We start from the raw sequence: 16,636 nt of genomic DNA, 5'->3' as shown, positions 1-16,636 counted from the left end.
TGATCACCACAACACATCTCTCTCTCTCTCTTTCTGTGGTGTTTTTGTTCATGGAGCCATAGGCCCAATTTGTGCACTGGCCCACAGGGAAACCTCCCAGTACTAGCAATGGCCACTTCATCATTGTTTTTTCAGGAATCTTATTTATTCCTCCAAAACTGTCCATTAAAATCTGTTCTCTGAAAATATTTAAGGCAAGAATTCTGCAGTGACATTGCTGAATTTTGATTGAATTCTGTCTACAAACACTTAAAACATGACTTCTACACAAGATTCTGAATTTCATGAGGCAATGAGTCTGCGTCTGTTTGCTGCACACATTGGATGGTTGATGATTGGTCAAATGGACATAGAATTCAATAAAATTTAAACTTTGATTAGTAATAAAATGACCTGCTGTAATTTGAAAACAAAGCATCTTTTAATTTTGAGGTGTAAAATATAACCTGATCCAGTCTCAAGATGATGAGTTCATCACTAATTCATGACTGATGTAGCTTGGAGGGTCAGCTAAGTGTCTGACAAATGTCTGAGCGTGACGCTGGCCATCTGGCTCTCTGTGCGACAGCTCTTGAAATGTAAAGCCCTAAATCCTAATGGCCAGGCGTCGTGAAGCAATTATTAATTTATAAGGGACTCAGCTTGAATGGGGGTTAGATGGAGGAAACATGGCCAAACACATGTAGACCACATTTGATCCACTTGATGTGTGCGGGGAGAAAGGGCTACGTGGGGCAGATGTGTGTACAGTCCTTGGAGTGAGGATCAAGGATATCAGCTGCCAGACAGGGAGGTCTGTGCCTCAGGGAGCTTCCATTGTATCAGTCCAGAGAACGCTGTATGGAGGTCCACTGAGAGGACAGAGGGGAATTTCTTCTTACATGAGCACCCACTTCACTCAAGAGTCCAAACATAAGTTTATATATATGTTTAAGATCAAGACACATATTTTCCAGTATTATGATAATTGTCATTTTTAAAGCAACATTAGTTGTTTGCTTTTTCCAACTTAGGCGAGCTGAATAAGCTGTAAACAAAACATGGATATTATGAGGTTTTTACAGCAAACATGTTAGCAAACAGTTGCCATTTACATATCCAGCAGACATAAAGAAACAAGGAGTCATGCTTCTGTTCACCAAAAGAATGTACTGTACATCCAATATTCACTCTTCTTTTAGCACTGTCATTGACTGCTGCTTGGTCCTGAGCAGGGAGTGTACAGTGGGTTGTATCCACTGTGTATCAGAGTGTTTTGAAAACAGCTGCATGCTGAGGCTGAGCACAAGACTGTATGCAAAGAAGCTTTAAAAATCTATTGCAAATAGGAGAGAAAGATTTCTGGTCATCTAAAGCTCTATTTAATTATGGTGTTCCACACAGATTCATTTTTGGTTCTCATTTGTTTTCAATATACCATATTGGCCCAAAAAAGACTTTTTGAAGATATAACACACTTTCACAATCATGCTGTTAGGAAAGGGTCCCCAAGATACTATTAATCAAAGGAGAAAGTAAGTAAATGAATGTGAATCACTCATTTGTGTGGCATGTCTATCAGTCACACATTTGTCCTTGAATACAAGACAACCCCCAATTTTTCAATGTAATTTTCAAAGTAAAGTATATTTGAGCCACTACGGTAAAAGTGTCCTCTGAGTCAGGTCATACAAATGATGAACAGTACATGTAATTGCGGTATGGTAACATAAAACTAAACTAAATTTACATCCTCTTCTTGCTATGTGTTTATTTGTCTTATTTTAAACATTAAGAGACTGACATTGAATTATTTCAACCTTGATGTTCCTCAATAAGCTAAATTAACTTGCATGACATGAGCATTTCCAAAGCTATTTCTGTATTTGTACAGTACATATATGTATGCTCCAAACTAAAAGGTTGTTTATGAAATGTCTTTACATAGGATTGGCTTTTTTAACCATCTAAGTAACATAATCACATTGGACATTGGAATTTAGGTGTTTATTGACCACTGAGAAACAGACTAGTGAAGGACCTTGGTGGTTTTTAATATTTATTTCATGTTTTGTGTAAAACGGGATCAAGGTATGGGAGGCACCACTGAAGAATGCTGGGATACGGACATGGCAATCACAAGACAAAATGGTCAGCAGGTAAGATCTTTCTACACGTGTATGGGTGTGTGTGCACGTGTATATGTACTCAGTTCTTATCTGCAGAGCGAGCTCACTAAGCTCCAGTTTTCTTGTGGGCAAGTGTGCGTTAAGCCTACTTCTTACAGCCAACAGAGTTAGCAGATTCTGCCAAGAGTTCCTGATGTCTGTGATTAACTAAGTGTTAACAGTGAATGGGATATATGAGCCAACAGTAACAATCTTGCTTCTCTCTTGTGCTTTCTGTCCAGTAAACTCTTCCACCTTCTGGTACGGTCACAGAGAAGCCCAACAGCAGCCGTGATTCTTCTGCAGGAGTATGTTATGAGGTTGCCACAGTTAAGAGTTGGTATGGATGAAAGCATCTACCAGTAACTGCACAAACCAAATACTGTGAACCAGGAATGTAGTGCAGACTGAACCCATCAAAACACACCTTGACACATTTAGGGGTAGACAAAATAATGAAAAAATAAGGTATACACTTCAGCTTTGAGCTCACATGAGAGCAACATGAGACACCTAACATGACTCCACAGTTAAGATGCCACATCATTTGTATGGAAACTGCAGGTGCATCTGTCAAAAATACTAACATCAAGAGAACAATTTCAAACACAGCCAAACCACATCCACAAAGAGAGATTTATAATAAGTGTATCTATTTTCTTCTTTGTGACGGTAATTATAGTGGATTATTGATGACCTTCTAACTTTATTTCAGTGTTTCAGAACTAGTGGCTTACATCCAAAAATGTTACTCTATATTATCTGCAAACATTTCTTCCACTGTTGCCCACCCATATTTCTTTCTTACAGAACTCCAAGTGGCATTTGCAAAATACTAAGAAAAAATTCCGGTGTCTTATAGAGTTCTGGTCCACTTTTAATTTATTTGTGGTGTTCCTCAAGGATCCATTCTTGGCCCTCTGTTTGGCTTCCTCTTGGTCATGTCCTGCAGAAACATAACAATATACATAAATTAGTAAATAGTGCATGCTTTTATCTTTTCTTGCCTGGACTACTGTAATGCACTATACTCTCAAACATCCCTCTGCTGTCTAAATTATTATCCAGTTGACAGTATGAACATTGTACCCCTGTGTTAGCCTCCATGCACTGCCTCCCATGCATGATTCAAAGTCAGATTTACATCTTATAACCAACTATATTGTACGAAAATGAAAGATTAAAGTGGTGGCCTAAATTAAAAGTCTTGTATTTAAGGCCAAATTATGCTTTGGGCTCCACAAAAAGCTTGTTCAAGCCCTGTGAACAAATAGTGTCAACTACTGTTAATTGGTATACAATATATAGCTGTTTTGGTAACAGTGTTTGCAATATGGATGCAATTATGTCAAGTTTGAATCATTTTTCATTAAGTACCCATGTTATTTTGTCTTCCCCTCGTAAATCTTAACACAAAGTATCCATCATAGCAAGCAGTAAAAACAGATGAAAGACTGAGAGAACAGGGTCTTTAAAAGGGAAAAGTCATAAATTAATACTTTTCTGGAGCTGTAACTGATTTATGTTTCTGTTGGGGGCTTTGTGCTGTATGATGATCACTGAGTGGCCATCATTGTTTACTTTGGGATTTACTGCAACATCACTTGCTATATGGTGCGGGCCAACAGTACAGCTGCAAGGCACATCAGCAGGGAGCCATAATATCTTTACATACTCCATATACTGTGGCACTTTTCAAGCCAAGAGTAAGAACTTGTTTCCATGAGACAATATAGTAAAAAAGAAACACCAGATAAGTAAAATTTAAAACTATAAGTATAAATCACACGTCACACACAAGACATAAACTGTCTCCATTCAGTAGTTTGTGATGAAAAGATGTGTTGTTTCCTCTCTGGCAGGTTATCCAACCAGGTCCTGAGCAGCTCACAGAGCTCAAAGGCCACTATTTACTAGAAACTAACTGCCACCCTGAGCACACCCCCACCCACATCCACTGCCACAGACACACAGCTAAAACCACAACCACTGCCACACACACACACACACACACACACACACACAAACATACACAGCTGTTTTTGCCAGGTTCAGTGGCTATACAGAAGTAGTGGGTAGACACAGTGCGTTTGTGACTGTGTGAGTAAAACATGAAACTTTGTCGCTACACCTCTGACTGGCATTAATTACAGTAAGCCAATTCCTATTAAAACCTATATTAAATCAGAATGAAATTAAAATGAATTTTTCCTAAGAAATGAGTATATATATCAGTGCTGGCTGGTGACTCAAAAAATTGGGGAGAACAGGAGGAAAACCAACCCACAGCATCATGTTATTTTACACTAGTTGGCCACTTATCTCTACTTTCTTATGTTCAAGTTATGTTATGTTCTTATGTTCAAATGCAGGGCTGTGCAGACACCTTTCGAGGGGCAGGTGCTCAAAGTTAAAAAGGGGCACATGGAACAAGATTTTAAAACACCAACATAATTTATAGCATAACCTGTTGAATTATAACAACCCATATTCAAACAGAATGTAACATGGAATCTTGCAACAAATCGCATCATACTATATCATTGTCCCCCATCCGATGATATCGGAGGAGCTTATTACTCAATTACGGCTCAGCTTAAAAACAAACAAGAATGAAGAAATTGTCACAAGCAAGCAGCCAGACCTCCTGCACACTCACACACAAATCACACGACAGCTGACTGCACAGCCAGTCAATTAAAAACTGGATCAATTCCAAATGAATCAGGCTCTTTCCATGTGAGTCCAGACAGCTCACTGTAACTTCAACAAGCAAACTACCTACAGCACATTATATGATCTCTGCTGCATTCTTGTTAAGGAGATAAATTCACACAACAGCCACACAGACATTTAACCGTCAGAGATGAAATTAGCGACCAAAGAGACAGAGAGAGAGAAGCTGTATCTGACTCACGCTATCTGACGTCTTATTCTGTCTTTCATGGAGATGAACAGTCCTTCAGGGATGCTACAACAAACTAACTGTTGTATTGGCTAATGCAAGTAGCTATCTACTGCTCGATAAAAAAAGGGAAATGTAAATCTGAAAAAAGGGAATTTGGAAAAGGCCTAAATAAAATGTAATTTTTTAGTGATGTGTTTAAAAGTAACTCACAATTTGCACACTATAATTTATTTTCTAATATGCTACTGTATTAATCTATCACTTTACCATCTATCACTTTACTGCTTACAGTGGTCGAGAATTGAAGATGAAATTTGTAAACTGTCATTGGACTAACGTAATGTCAATATTGTATTCTGGTTGTTGTCTGGTTAGGGCAATGTCCTCCCTCGGAGCGTCATTTTACGTGTCTTGGCCAGATGAAAAAAATGAAGTACATTAAATTGATATAAGAGGTTCCACCCTAAGGAGGACAGCAGGAGCCCGTCCTCCTCTGCCCCCCACTCCCCCCCACCACCACTTACAAACACTGCTCTTTTGTTGTTGAAGCATTTTAATCGGAATTTCAATGGATTTTTTCCAAAGAAGAGAGAAAAAATATTTTATAATTGATACTTAGATTTGGTAATGGTTTATTTCAACCAATTCTTTTTTTGTATTTTGATCTCCCTGTTGCCTCTCAGAAATGCAGGAGGAGCAACCTCCTCTGCCTCTATGGACCAGCCTCCTCTGATATACATCATTTGTGTTTAAAGAAGCATTGCAGTTCCATACACAGCCCTGATCTCAATACAACTCTATCTGGAAGCCCAGTCACCAGGTTAGAAGTCCAAGTTCATTCCTAGCTGTGGATATTTGTTTCAGATGATTGTTGGGAAATTGTTTTTGAGAGCTAATCCTGTCCCGCTACACGCACCCACTGGCAAGTATGAGAGAGATCAGGATAATAGGGACAGAAATACAGCAAATGAGAGGCCATGATGATGATGTCATAGTCAGACCACTCTCCTTCCACTCGTTGGAAATCGGCTCTACCATAATGTTTTCATTTCCAGAGGATTACTTCAAACATAGTGGGCCCCGGGGCCTCACCTCTCTCCCCTGTGGACGCCGTGAAAGAGGAAGGAAGCCCAGTCCAAGGAGATTATGATGAACTATGACCTGAAGTTAAAGAATCTCAGGTGTTTGGCTTTGTATGTTTGTGTGTGTGCGTATGTGTGTGTATCTATATGTGTGAATACATTACATTTCAGGATGCTGACAGTGTAACTGCTTACATGGTCTACATATCTGTGTATTTTGCCAGTGTGTACACAATTTAGAGCACATTTAGATGCTTCAGAAAATGTAGCAAAAGTTCAGTTGAAAGAAAGTACGATGAGGATGGTGTTTTGGTCTAAGAAGTTGGACTGAGAAGAGAAGCCTTAAACACATTTAAATACACTGGGTCACGAAACTGCAATTCAAGTACAATTGATAAGACCTGACTTTTTAAACTGTTTTTTGGCCACAGGGTTAGAACCCCACAGAAAACTAAACATTGGACCCACATTTAATATATTAACACTTTATAAAGTTAATATGGTTAACGTGTTACCCTTTTACACATCCAGCACACACAGAGCAACATTAGCATTCATGTTGACTCATGTTTCTGGTGACCTGACAAACTTAAGTTCAACATTCACTCTCCTTTGGTTTTCACCAATTCCTGAGTAGAATTTCTGCCTTAGCTGGTAAATCCTCCAAAATGTTCACCAGCTAATTGCTTACTTTGTTTGTCTGTGGATGTTTGGTGCAGGACACTGGTTCTGATTTTGACTCCTCGACCATAGTTCCCGTCTTCAAGAAAATCTCCACAAGCAAAGTAAAATGTTCAAAAACTGTTCAGAATCTGATTAAAAAACAAAGCAACATTAAGAGAGAAGAATTAAAATTAAGAACAGGGACAAAGAAACAGACTTTAAATCACTAACATATCTATCACACATTTCCTATCACATCCACCTGATTTGCCTGGTTCTTGGGAAGGCATACAGCAACCAACAAGCTCAGTCAACTTTTCTAGTTTCCAAATTTTGGAGTTCCTGATTTTTTAAAAATCCCTCTATCTTCTGGATCTGTCTGTGGGACAGAGCCTCATTAGTGGAAGCTGACCTGCCTTTGCTGTCAGACAACTTGTATTTACCCTCCATTGTGTTCCCGCACTGAGAACTGAGGTCTCCACAGCTGGACCTTGTCTGCTGAAGGTTAGCTTATTGTCTAGTGGACTATTTACTTCATAAAACCTTGTTTTCTCAAGAGGTTATCACTGACCCCACACGTTCTCTCAGTCCTTCTGCTCACACACACTGGCTCACCTGGTTGTGGAGATGCAGCAGCCACTTGAGTAACACTGCTGGGCTTTTAAATTTTCTGACTTTGTCTTTTGTTCTGGATCTATGAGCCAAAACCCAAACAGCTGAAATTTTGACCACTTTGTCTAGACTGAAATACAACGAGATTCATGCTGAGTGTCTATGAACACAAGCATGCTTTCCTGAGCACACATACACACACACACACACACACACACTGAGAGCCTGTGCTGTTTATCCTCATTATCTTTGCTTTGAGTTCCTGTGTTTGTCTAGCTTTTACAGCGGTCAAGGGTCAATGGAGTACAACATGCCTGGATGAATAGAGAAACAAGGCTTTTCAATGCTGGCAAGTTTGTCGTTTTCCTGGAAAATGTGAGCAGAGAATGAAGGCTGAGGGATAGAAAGAGGAAAACTGTAGTTTAAGCTAAATGAGAAACAAACGTTTGACATCTGAGGTCTATTAAGGCAGCGTGGGGAGGACATAGTGGAGAAGTGTTAGTTTGTGCAGAGTTGACAAAACGTGGAGTCGTGCCTTTGCCTCTGTTGATTGAGTTTACCCAGGCTTGTAAAGGAAGCTGATCAAAGACTGGAAATGAAACTACCAGTGAACACAAACCGCCACAAAACACGTCAGGGCTTTCATCTTTATTTTGTTACTTGCACAACAACATATACGACCGGATGATCAGAATAAATGAATGAACTGAATATGAAGGCAAAAACATGGATTGAGTTGCATATTGTCAATCATGGTGCTGGAAAGAAATCACATCCAACTTTCATTTCCAAAACAAGCTGAAAGGAGGTAACCAAAAAAGGTTAGCTATTTGATTCTAAAAATACAATTCAAGTCAGTTAGGAAGGTTCTTTCTCACTGTGGTTACTTGCCTTCCCCGTTAGACCGATGGTTTAAAATTATTCCACGCTGTTCGCGCCATTCACAGGAACTCTTTAGAGGGGTATAAGTTGTTTGGTTTGAGTAACCGTAGCTGGTGTTGAGCATTATGTGGCTTCCCTTTGCACTCAGAGGCCTTCACACAGGAAATTGCGACTCCAATTTTAGGATTGCCCATCTGAAGCAGAGGGATCATGTTTGAGGAGTTACCAAAATGGCACTGAAGGTATTAAATTAAAGATAGTAAACCTTTATTCAGAGATGTTAAGAGAGAATGAGATGCTTTAACTTGAGATGTAGGTTCACGCCTCAGTTGGTACATTCTGGTGGGTGTTGGGGATACAAAAGCTGGATGTTGGCACAGGTTGAAGACCCCAAGCTGTGGGAAGATGGTGGGGGTGGGGGGTGGGGGAGCTTTGTGGACAAGACGAAGGAGACTAAGTGGCTCCCAGCCGGAGCCTCCATCTCTGCTCAATGACCCGATGCTGTCTGTCACTGCGTCACCTCTCCTCCTATTAATAGACGACTCCTGTCCATGTGGAGAGACGTGTGAATGGAAACGACCACAGTGAAAATGTGTGTGTGAGGCCAAGGGTAAGCTAATATGACATTACAAGCAGAGAGCGACTATCTTGAACTACATCTGACGGCTGTTCTTGTTAGCTTCAGTTAGTCATTAAGCTTTCATACCCCCTTCCTGATGTTTTTGTCGTAAAAATGATTGTGTTGTGTGCGCAATTTCTTACTTTTAAACTTCATATTTGTAATTGAATTTCTCTTTTGTTTCACTTTTACTGCAGGACCACTGTCACTTTTATAAAAGTACAGTGCCTTGCTGTTATAGAAAATTACAGAGCTTTTTTAAAACATAAACTATATAAATGTGAGCAATTTTTTAAAGATTTATGACTTCAAAGGGGACCACTGGGCTTGGGGCTGAGAGCCACAGACAGGGTAGAGTAGTACTGAGAGACAATTAACACATTGTTGATTTAGGTCTTTTCATGGGATTTGTTGACAAGAAAAAGCCTTATCCTTTAATAAAATATTTTGTAAAGTAATTACCTTTGAAGCTGCACTATCAATATGTTTATTTTAACAATGGATCAAATGACAATGCATAATGTGAACAAATTGCTATTAGAATTATCACAGTCTCTGCAGTTCCCCTCAGCTCTGTAGAGCTTTTTAGTGTCATTCAGCTCATTGTTTTGGATTTACACCTGTAACTTTAACTCATCAAGCTCATTTTCAGCCACAGCAGGCAGTTGTTTTTGGGGGGGGGGGAGCTCTGATAAACCCACTGTATACTACACGCTCAGTACCAAACAGCAGACAGAAAAATAAGCAACTAGCTGGTGAACATTTAGCAGTTAAAGAGCCAGATATTTTTCTCAGGAGTTGTTGGAGACTAAAGCAGAGCTAAAAGGAGAGTAAATATTGGACTTACTTTTGTCTTACATAAAAATGGCAACTTTCACAGGGTGACCTTAAATATTTTATAGTTTAATGTCATATTCTTTATTCTTTATTTGGATCCCCATTAGCACCCATAAAGTGATCGCTTCCTGGAGTCCACACAAAGACGACAACAACAAAAACAAACAATTAAAATCACACTGTATCAATAATTAACTCTACATATGAAACAATAAACAATAGTAACCTACAATAAAAACAAAATTGTCACAAATACACACACACACACACACACACACACACACACACACACACACACACACACACACACACCACTAGATGACCAGTGCTCACTTGACTTCTATTATACTCATGACAAATACCTGTATATACTAGTTTTTCACAAAAGGAGTGCAGTGTATTATTCTTAATAACATTTTGCATGAATAACAGAAGACAAGATTTTAATTTAGCCTCCACAGTTAGCTTTGATAATGTTTATGCTTCTCACACACAGAAGCACAGAAATAACAAGGAAGAGTTCATCTGGCTGCTCTGTTCTGTGCAATTTGAAGTTTTTTTTCAATGTTTCTCAGCAACACTTGTCTAAATAACTGGGCAGTACTCCAGGTGTGACAGAACATATGACCGAACAACATCAATCATAACATAAGATGGAAGATATGCAGAACATTTCCTTGAAATAGCAATGCCCTTTCCCATCATGGAAACTATGTTATCAATCTGATCAGACCAAGACAATAAATTATCTAATTCAACACCTAGTGATGTGGTCTTAGTGACCTACTCAACTGATATCCCATCTACAGAGAGATTAAGTGCAATGACATTAGCAAGAACCTTCCTACTACCAAATACATTACATTTAGTTTTGGCATGTTTAGTAGAATTTGTTCATTATCATCCATTTGGTAATGCTATGCAATTCAACATGTAGATTCTCTCTCAGCTCCACTGAAGTTGCTGACTCACAGAACAAAGTTGAGTCATCAGGATACATGACTACATCTGCATTTTTAACAACATATGCTAAAGTGGACCCAAGCGACTCCCTTGTGGAACACCACAAAACTTTTTTTTGCTGTCAGAAAAACTGCCATTGAAAAATACTCTCTGTATTCTGCCAGAGAGGTAAGTCTTCATCCAAGCAAGAGCTAAGGGGGAAAAACCATAATATTTGAGTTTTGCAATAAGAATGCTGTGGTCAATGACATCAAAAGCTGCAGTAAAATCCAAGAGCTTAACCCAAACTAGTTTCCTGTCATCCATATATGTTAACCATTGATCAGTCATGTGTACTAATGCAGTGCTAGTAGAGTGCCCTGGTCTTTAAACATGTTGTGCTTTTGTAAGTAATTTTTACTAAAATAATGTAACATTTGATTAAAAATGATCTTCTCAAGTATCTTACTCAACACAGGGAGTACACTAATAGGTCTACAATTGGAGCCAGTAAAATCTGCTTTTCCATCTCTGGGTAAGGGTATGATTTTAGACTCCCGCTGAGTAGGCATCTATTAAAAATATGACATATTGGTTTGGAAAGTGGCCTAGTTGCAATATTAAAAAAATGTTCCATCCAGGTCATCTATACCAGGAGATGTAACTCCACCACATTTGTCCCTGTCTCATATATAACCTATATCCCTCGACAGCCAGCTCAGAATCATCAAAAGTAGTGTCCAGGTGTATTTCTGAAAGTGCTAAAACATGAATATTGTTTGAGGAGCAGATCCTGGTAATCTCATGTACCTTGTTCCTGAGGCTGCATATATTTAAAGGTTCAGTGTGTAGAATTTAGTGACATCTAGCGGAACAGACTTGGCAGAAATTGAATAAAACATATACATGTATATTTTAATTAGTGTATAATCACCTGAAAATAAGAATTGTGTTTTTGTTACCTTAGAATGAGCCCTTTATATCTACATAAAGGGCAGGTCCTCTTCCACAGGGCCCGCCATTTTGAAAAGCTATGTTTCTACAGTACCCCAGAACAGACAAACCAAACATTGGTTCTAGAGAGGGCCTTCCGTGTTTTTCACGAGTTTGCGGCCACTGTAGGATGTCCTACATACTTGGAAGGGGGTGGGGGTGTATTCAGTTTGTTGCAATCTGCAACCTCACCACTAGATACCACTAAATCCTACACACTGCAACTTTAAGAGAGCTAATACCAATCCCTTCCTTGGCAAACTTAATAAAAAAGATGTAGTTTTGTTATTTGGACACATAGAACAGACCAAAACAGCATAGAAAGTGAAAAACAAGACAAAATCCTTTTACAAAAGAAAAATTGAACCTTGAAGCACTTAAAGCCGATGATTGAGTTTGTCCACCCCTGGGTGTGGTGACCAGCTTATCATACTTCAGGCTGGCTTTGTCACCTCTTTCTCAGGCATCTTTCATATTGGGCAACAGCTCTTTCCTCCTCAGTTGTACAGCTTCATTCTTCATTTATATAGATTTTTGTGCCCTTTAATTTCTTGGCAGAAGTAATGATACTTTAAAGCGCAAAACTTTTACAACAATTTTCCCAAGCTTTCCCCCCTCCTGGTAGTGACCAATTGTCTGGGCATAGTCAGTATCCACATTTATGCCATCTAGTCATAGGTTGCCTGAGAGCATTTGTTGAATCTTCTCTGATTCATGCCAGTTCTCTCCTTTCTTGTCTGCAATCCCATCAATTAAAATGTTTGTCCTCCTGCACTGATTTTCAGTGTAGCCCAGCTTGGTAAACATTCCATCTATTTCCTGCTTAGAATTTATTAAATTCATTCTTACAATTTATGTGTGACCTACATGTGTTATCAATGGCATACATGGGGAGACAAACCACCATATAGAACATATTGTATAGGTCAATCATAACCTTGTATGAAATCTGTGTGAATGTGCCATTACCGGGCAAGACAAAATACACAAACACTGTCTGTTCATATCAAATACGGAGTATAAACTTTTACATTTAACAACATTCATACCATTTTTGTCAATCATTATCATATAGGAAGGTATGTTAATAACAATAAATATGCCAGGATGTTTTGTAATGAGCATATGCTGGGTTGAAACACACACTCTTTCTCACACACACGCTTTGATAGCTCCACAGATAATCAACCCTGACAGGAGGAGGTGAAAATTCCCGGCGTTCCCTGTGGAGCCAGGATGCCACTCCAGCAGACTCGGGCAGAGAAAGGGGTGGGGTGTGAAAGCTAATATTTGGGAAGAGAAAGAAGGACAAGACATGTAGGAGGTTTGGACTCTGGGTGGGGATCCCCTGCAGGGTGAACTTCACATTACTGAGAGCAGCATCTGCAGTCATTTGTTAAAAAAAAATTCCACTAAGAATTGAACTTAATAATTGATGAGTAATATAGAAGATGGATATCTAAAGACTCTAATTAAATTAAATGATTAATAAATTTAATTATAAAGTCAGCCCGTCCAAATGGAGAGGGTGGTGACAATACTGAGACATGTTGGAAGGAATAGTGGAAATTTGCTCTATATACTACATAAATAAATGATAGCAAAAAAAAAAAAAAAGAATGAATGAATGAGGCAGTCATCTGCTTCCAGGCTCCTGACTGATATCGCAAATCAATCAGGATCATGTTCTGCTGAAAGGAGGCCTCAGAAACAGCGGTGAGAGGCGGTGCTGAGGCTCTGCACCACAAGCCACAGACTCCTCACATGGTTAGTTACATGTTGTGAAGTGAAAACCTCTTAAATCCACTTTTGGTGATCTTCATGTTTTCACTTCAATTAAAGGATTAGAAGGGTCTTCAGTGGGTTGAAAAGATGTAAAAACCTTTCAAACAGTGCTGGCTCAAATGAAAAATGCTCAGTAGTCCTGTTGAAAACAAGGCTGTTTTTCTTTGCTCCTGGAAAGCTGACATTCTGTAGAGACCAGGGTTGTACTGGGAAGCAATGCTTTTCCCTTTCTGTGAGGAATGTAAGCCAGTGGACCACCTGGGTAACAGACTGCAACTTAAGCTGCACATAAATCATTGATAATTCTCTAAAAGCATCTGCTTCTTCTTGTGTCCTCGCGTGGAACACAAAGCAATCATACATCTAACTGTCCAGCCTTCAATGAGTCCACAACCTAATTTACAAACTGGGCAAAAGGCTGAAGCAGTAGATATGTAAATTGTGGTGAAACAATACTGACACCTAGTGGAAAGGCTTTTATGTGACTGAGATGCAGCCTTTTAACAGCTGACTGTTCATTGATTTTGTCTGTTAATTATATATTTATTATTTGGATGTTAGACTTGAATCTAACCCCAGTTTATGCTTCTCATGTATTATGTATTGTCATTACAGTTGAGTCACAGACACAACTTAGGAAAGAGAGTTTCCTAAGTTGCATCTCTTTTCTAATCGAAACAAAGATGGTAGCTGGGAATGGCGTATGTTTGTTTCATTTATAGAGTGTGCGACAAAATTTTAACATTTTATCATCAGTTAAATTTGAGTTGTTAAATGGCTTTCTGGGTTCACCAAGTATTTATTTTTCAAAAACATGGATGCCTAATGTTTTTGATTAACATTCTCAAATTTTATTCTACCAAAGTCATGTTTTAAAGCAGTGGTTCCCAACTTTTTTGCCTCATGACCCTTTAAAATTAAAACAATGTAGCTTTAGTGTTGTTAATCCAAGTGTGATATTTTATTCTCTGACAGGCCTGAAGAGGTGAAAGTATCCAGTATTTCATGTGAAAAAAGCAAACATTTGATTAAGGTCAGAGAAAGCAAAACAAAAATAAAATTGATTTTTGTAACAGAATTGTATTTTTTCTGTCATTAATAATGGTGATGATCAGTTGGGATAACACAATAAAGCCAGAGTGCTTATTTCCACTGAGAGGTGGAGGAAGTTAACAGGAGAACAGCCACACAAATAACTTTAAAACATACATTCATAAATAGTTCCTCTTTAATCTCATGTGTTTTCAGCTGTCTGTAGTGGAATCAGCATGAGGTCTCATGAGCAGATTCTTAGTACGACTACAAATATTGAACATATATCAGACTACAGTTGGCCACTTTATCCTGACTTCCTGTCTCTTTCACTTCACATCAGAATGAAAGAATGAAAGAAAGAAAGAAAGGAGAGAGGACTTGCATGAAATGCTCCCATTTCATTTTCTCCATTGTTTTAACCTTGCTGTGACCTCCTTTCTGTAATGTGTTATATTTTTCTTCATACTTTTTCATTCTCTTTTCACTTTGAGTAGAACTTTGAGCTGTTTTTCATAAAAAGTGACATATACAGTATGAATTAACCTGTTATAACTAATAATTACATTTCTATTGTACTGATTGTGGGTGTGGCAGGAGATTCATAGCTGATATCAGGCTGGAAACAGAGAACCGGAGTAAGAGCCAGGGGCCACACATTGACAGGCTGCAGCGTGGTCTGAGTTGGCTCCAGCTCCTGAGATCTGGTGCTCAGCATATTAATGACCCTCCCAAAACAGAGGGGAGATCCCTCAAACAAAGAGTGACTGGTTGGAATAAAAGGGCTGTCAGTTAGAGGCTCTTTGTCTAGTTATTTACTCCATGTCTTACAATCACAGAGGATATAGAACTGATCTTGTTTTAAGGTTCATATTAGGTTATATATCTATCTTGAATTATTATATGAGTATATTTCACTAATTAAAACAATATATATTCATCCGGAATGGTGCTGCTTTGAGTTTATTATTTTACTTTATATAGTTCTACTGAAAGACCACAGGGTGCCAGTATAGAGCTACCTTTGTTTAGTATGAGCCAATTGGACCAATGTGCTGGTTTTAACTAGTCTACAAGACCCCAGTCAGGCAGGTTTAGCAGTGCTTGTTAGTGCATTTAGTTTAGCTGAATTGAAGACCGACTCCTATAGATTCAGGAAACACAAGAAATCACTCTTTAGGTGTTGGTTAAATGTGGTCGAGGAGCATGGGAATATTAAATTGCGGGATTGTTTCATGGAGTCTGGCTTCACAATTTCTACATAGTGAAGAAAGGGCACAAAATTAATTTTGACTTTTTTGGTTTGGCTTTTAATTATATAGTCTTCACACCCGCAACAGCTTCACAATCAAGGAGTAGGTAACAGTATTTGCAAAAACAATAATATATTATTCATCCTGCACCAGTTTAACTTTTCTTTTTAGTTATAGATTTAAAGTGCTTCTAGTTTGTGAGCAGTAAAGTTATTTATTCATTTCCACTTTGGATCAGTAAACTGAGACTAGGAGTTCCTGCGAAGTGAATTGAAAATGAAATTTCTGTGCACTATTCCTCCAGCTTGCACCGAAGAACAATGTAAAATTACCGCGTTGGTAGTTATATGAACTAAGCTTATGAAGCATATCGTGAATTGTAACCGAAATAAAAATGTCACCCTTCACAGGCCCCAGCGAGGATCGAACTCGCGACCCCTGGTTTACAAGACCAGTGCTCTAACCACTGAGCTATGGAGCCAGTGCTGTTTAGCGGGAGAATTCCTCAGCTTTTGTAATTTATATCAAAATACAAAATGTGTATATAATGTAACCCCGGACTGACCATTGGCTCGATTGTAACATGTTTGTACTTTTTTAGCTGCTCTAGTTACGTAGCTAGAACATGTAGACTAAAACGCCCAACAATAGCCTGCAAAGACGACATTTGTAAAGCCAGGCTCAGCTGTACACCGTACTGTATTCCGTAACAATTAGATTACAAAATGTTAACGCTACAGAATTACTAAATGGCCACGTCACTGTTCACATTTATACTGAAACATGCTAAATTTGCTAATGTTGACGTTAGGCATGTAAATGGACTTCGCCCACGCGTCTAACTTCAACAGCGTGACTTTATAACAAGACTGTTACTTTGC

At 38.7% G+C, this 16,636-nt stretch overlaps 1 non-coding gene across 1 annotated transcript; it reads right to left on the bottom strand.

Annotated features, from left to right (window-relative positions):
- Positions 1–16,163: 16,163 nt before the first annotated feature.
- On the bottom strand, positions 16,164–16,236 carry trnat-ugu. The gene has a single exon. It is a non-coding gene; the product is annotated as a tRNA-Thr (tRNA).
- Positions 16,237–16,636: the final 400 nt, after the last annotated feature.

This window comes from Thunnus albacares, chromosome 15, assembly GCF_914725855.1.
Source record: "Thunnus albacares chromosome 15, fThuAlb1.1, whole genome shotgun sequence".
NCBI lineage: Eukaryota > Metazoa > Chordata > Actinopteri > Scombriformes > Scombridae > Thunnus > Thunnus albacares.
This window is presented reverse-complemented; position numbering and strand designations above follow the sequence as displayed.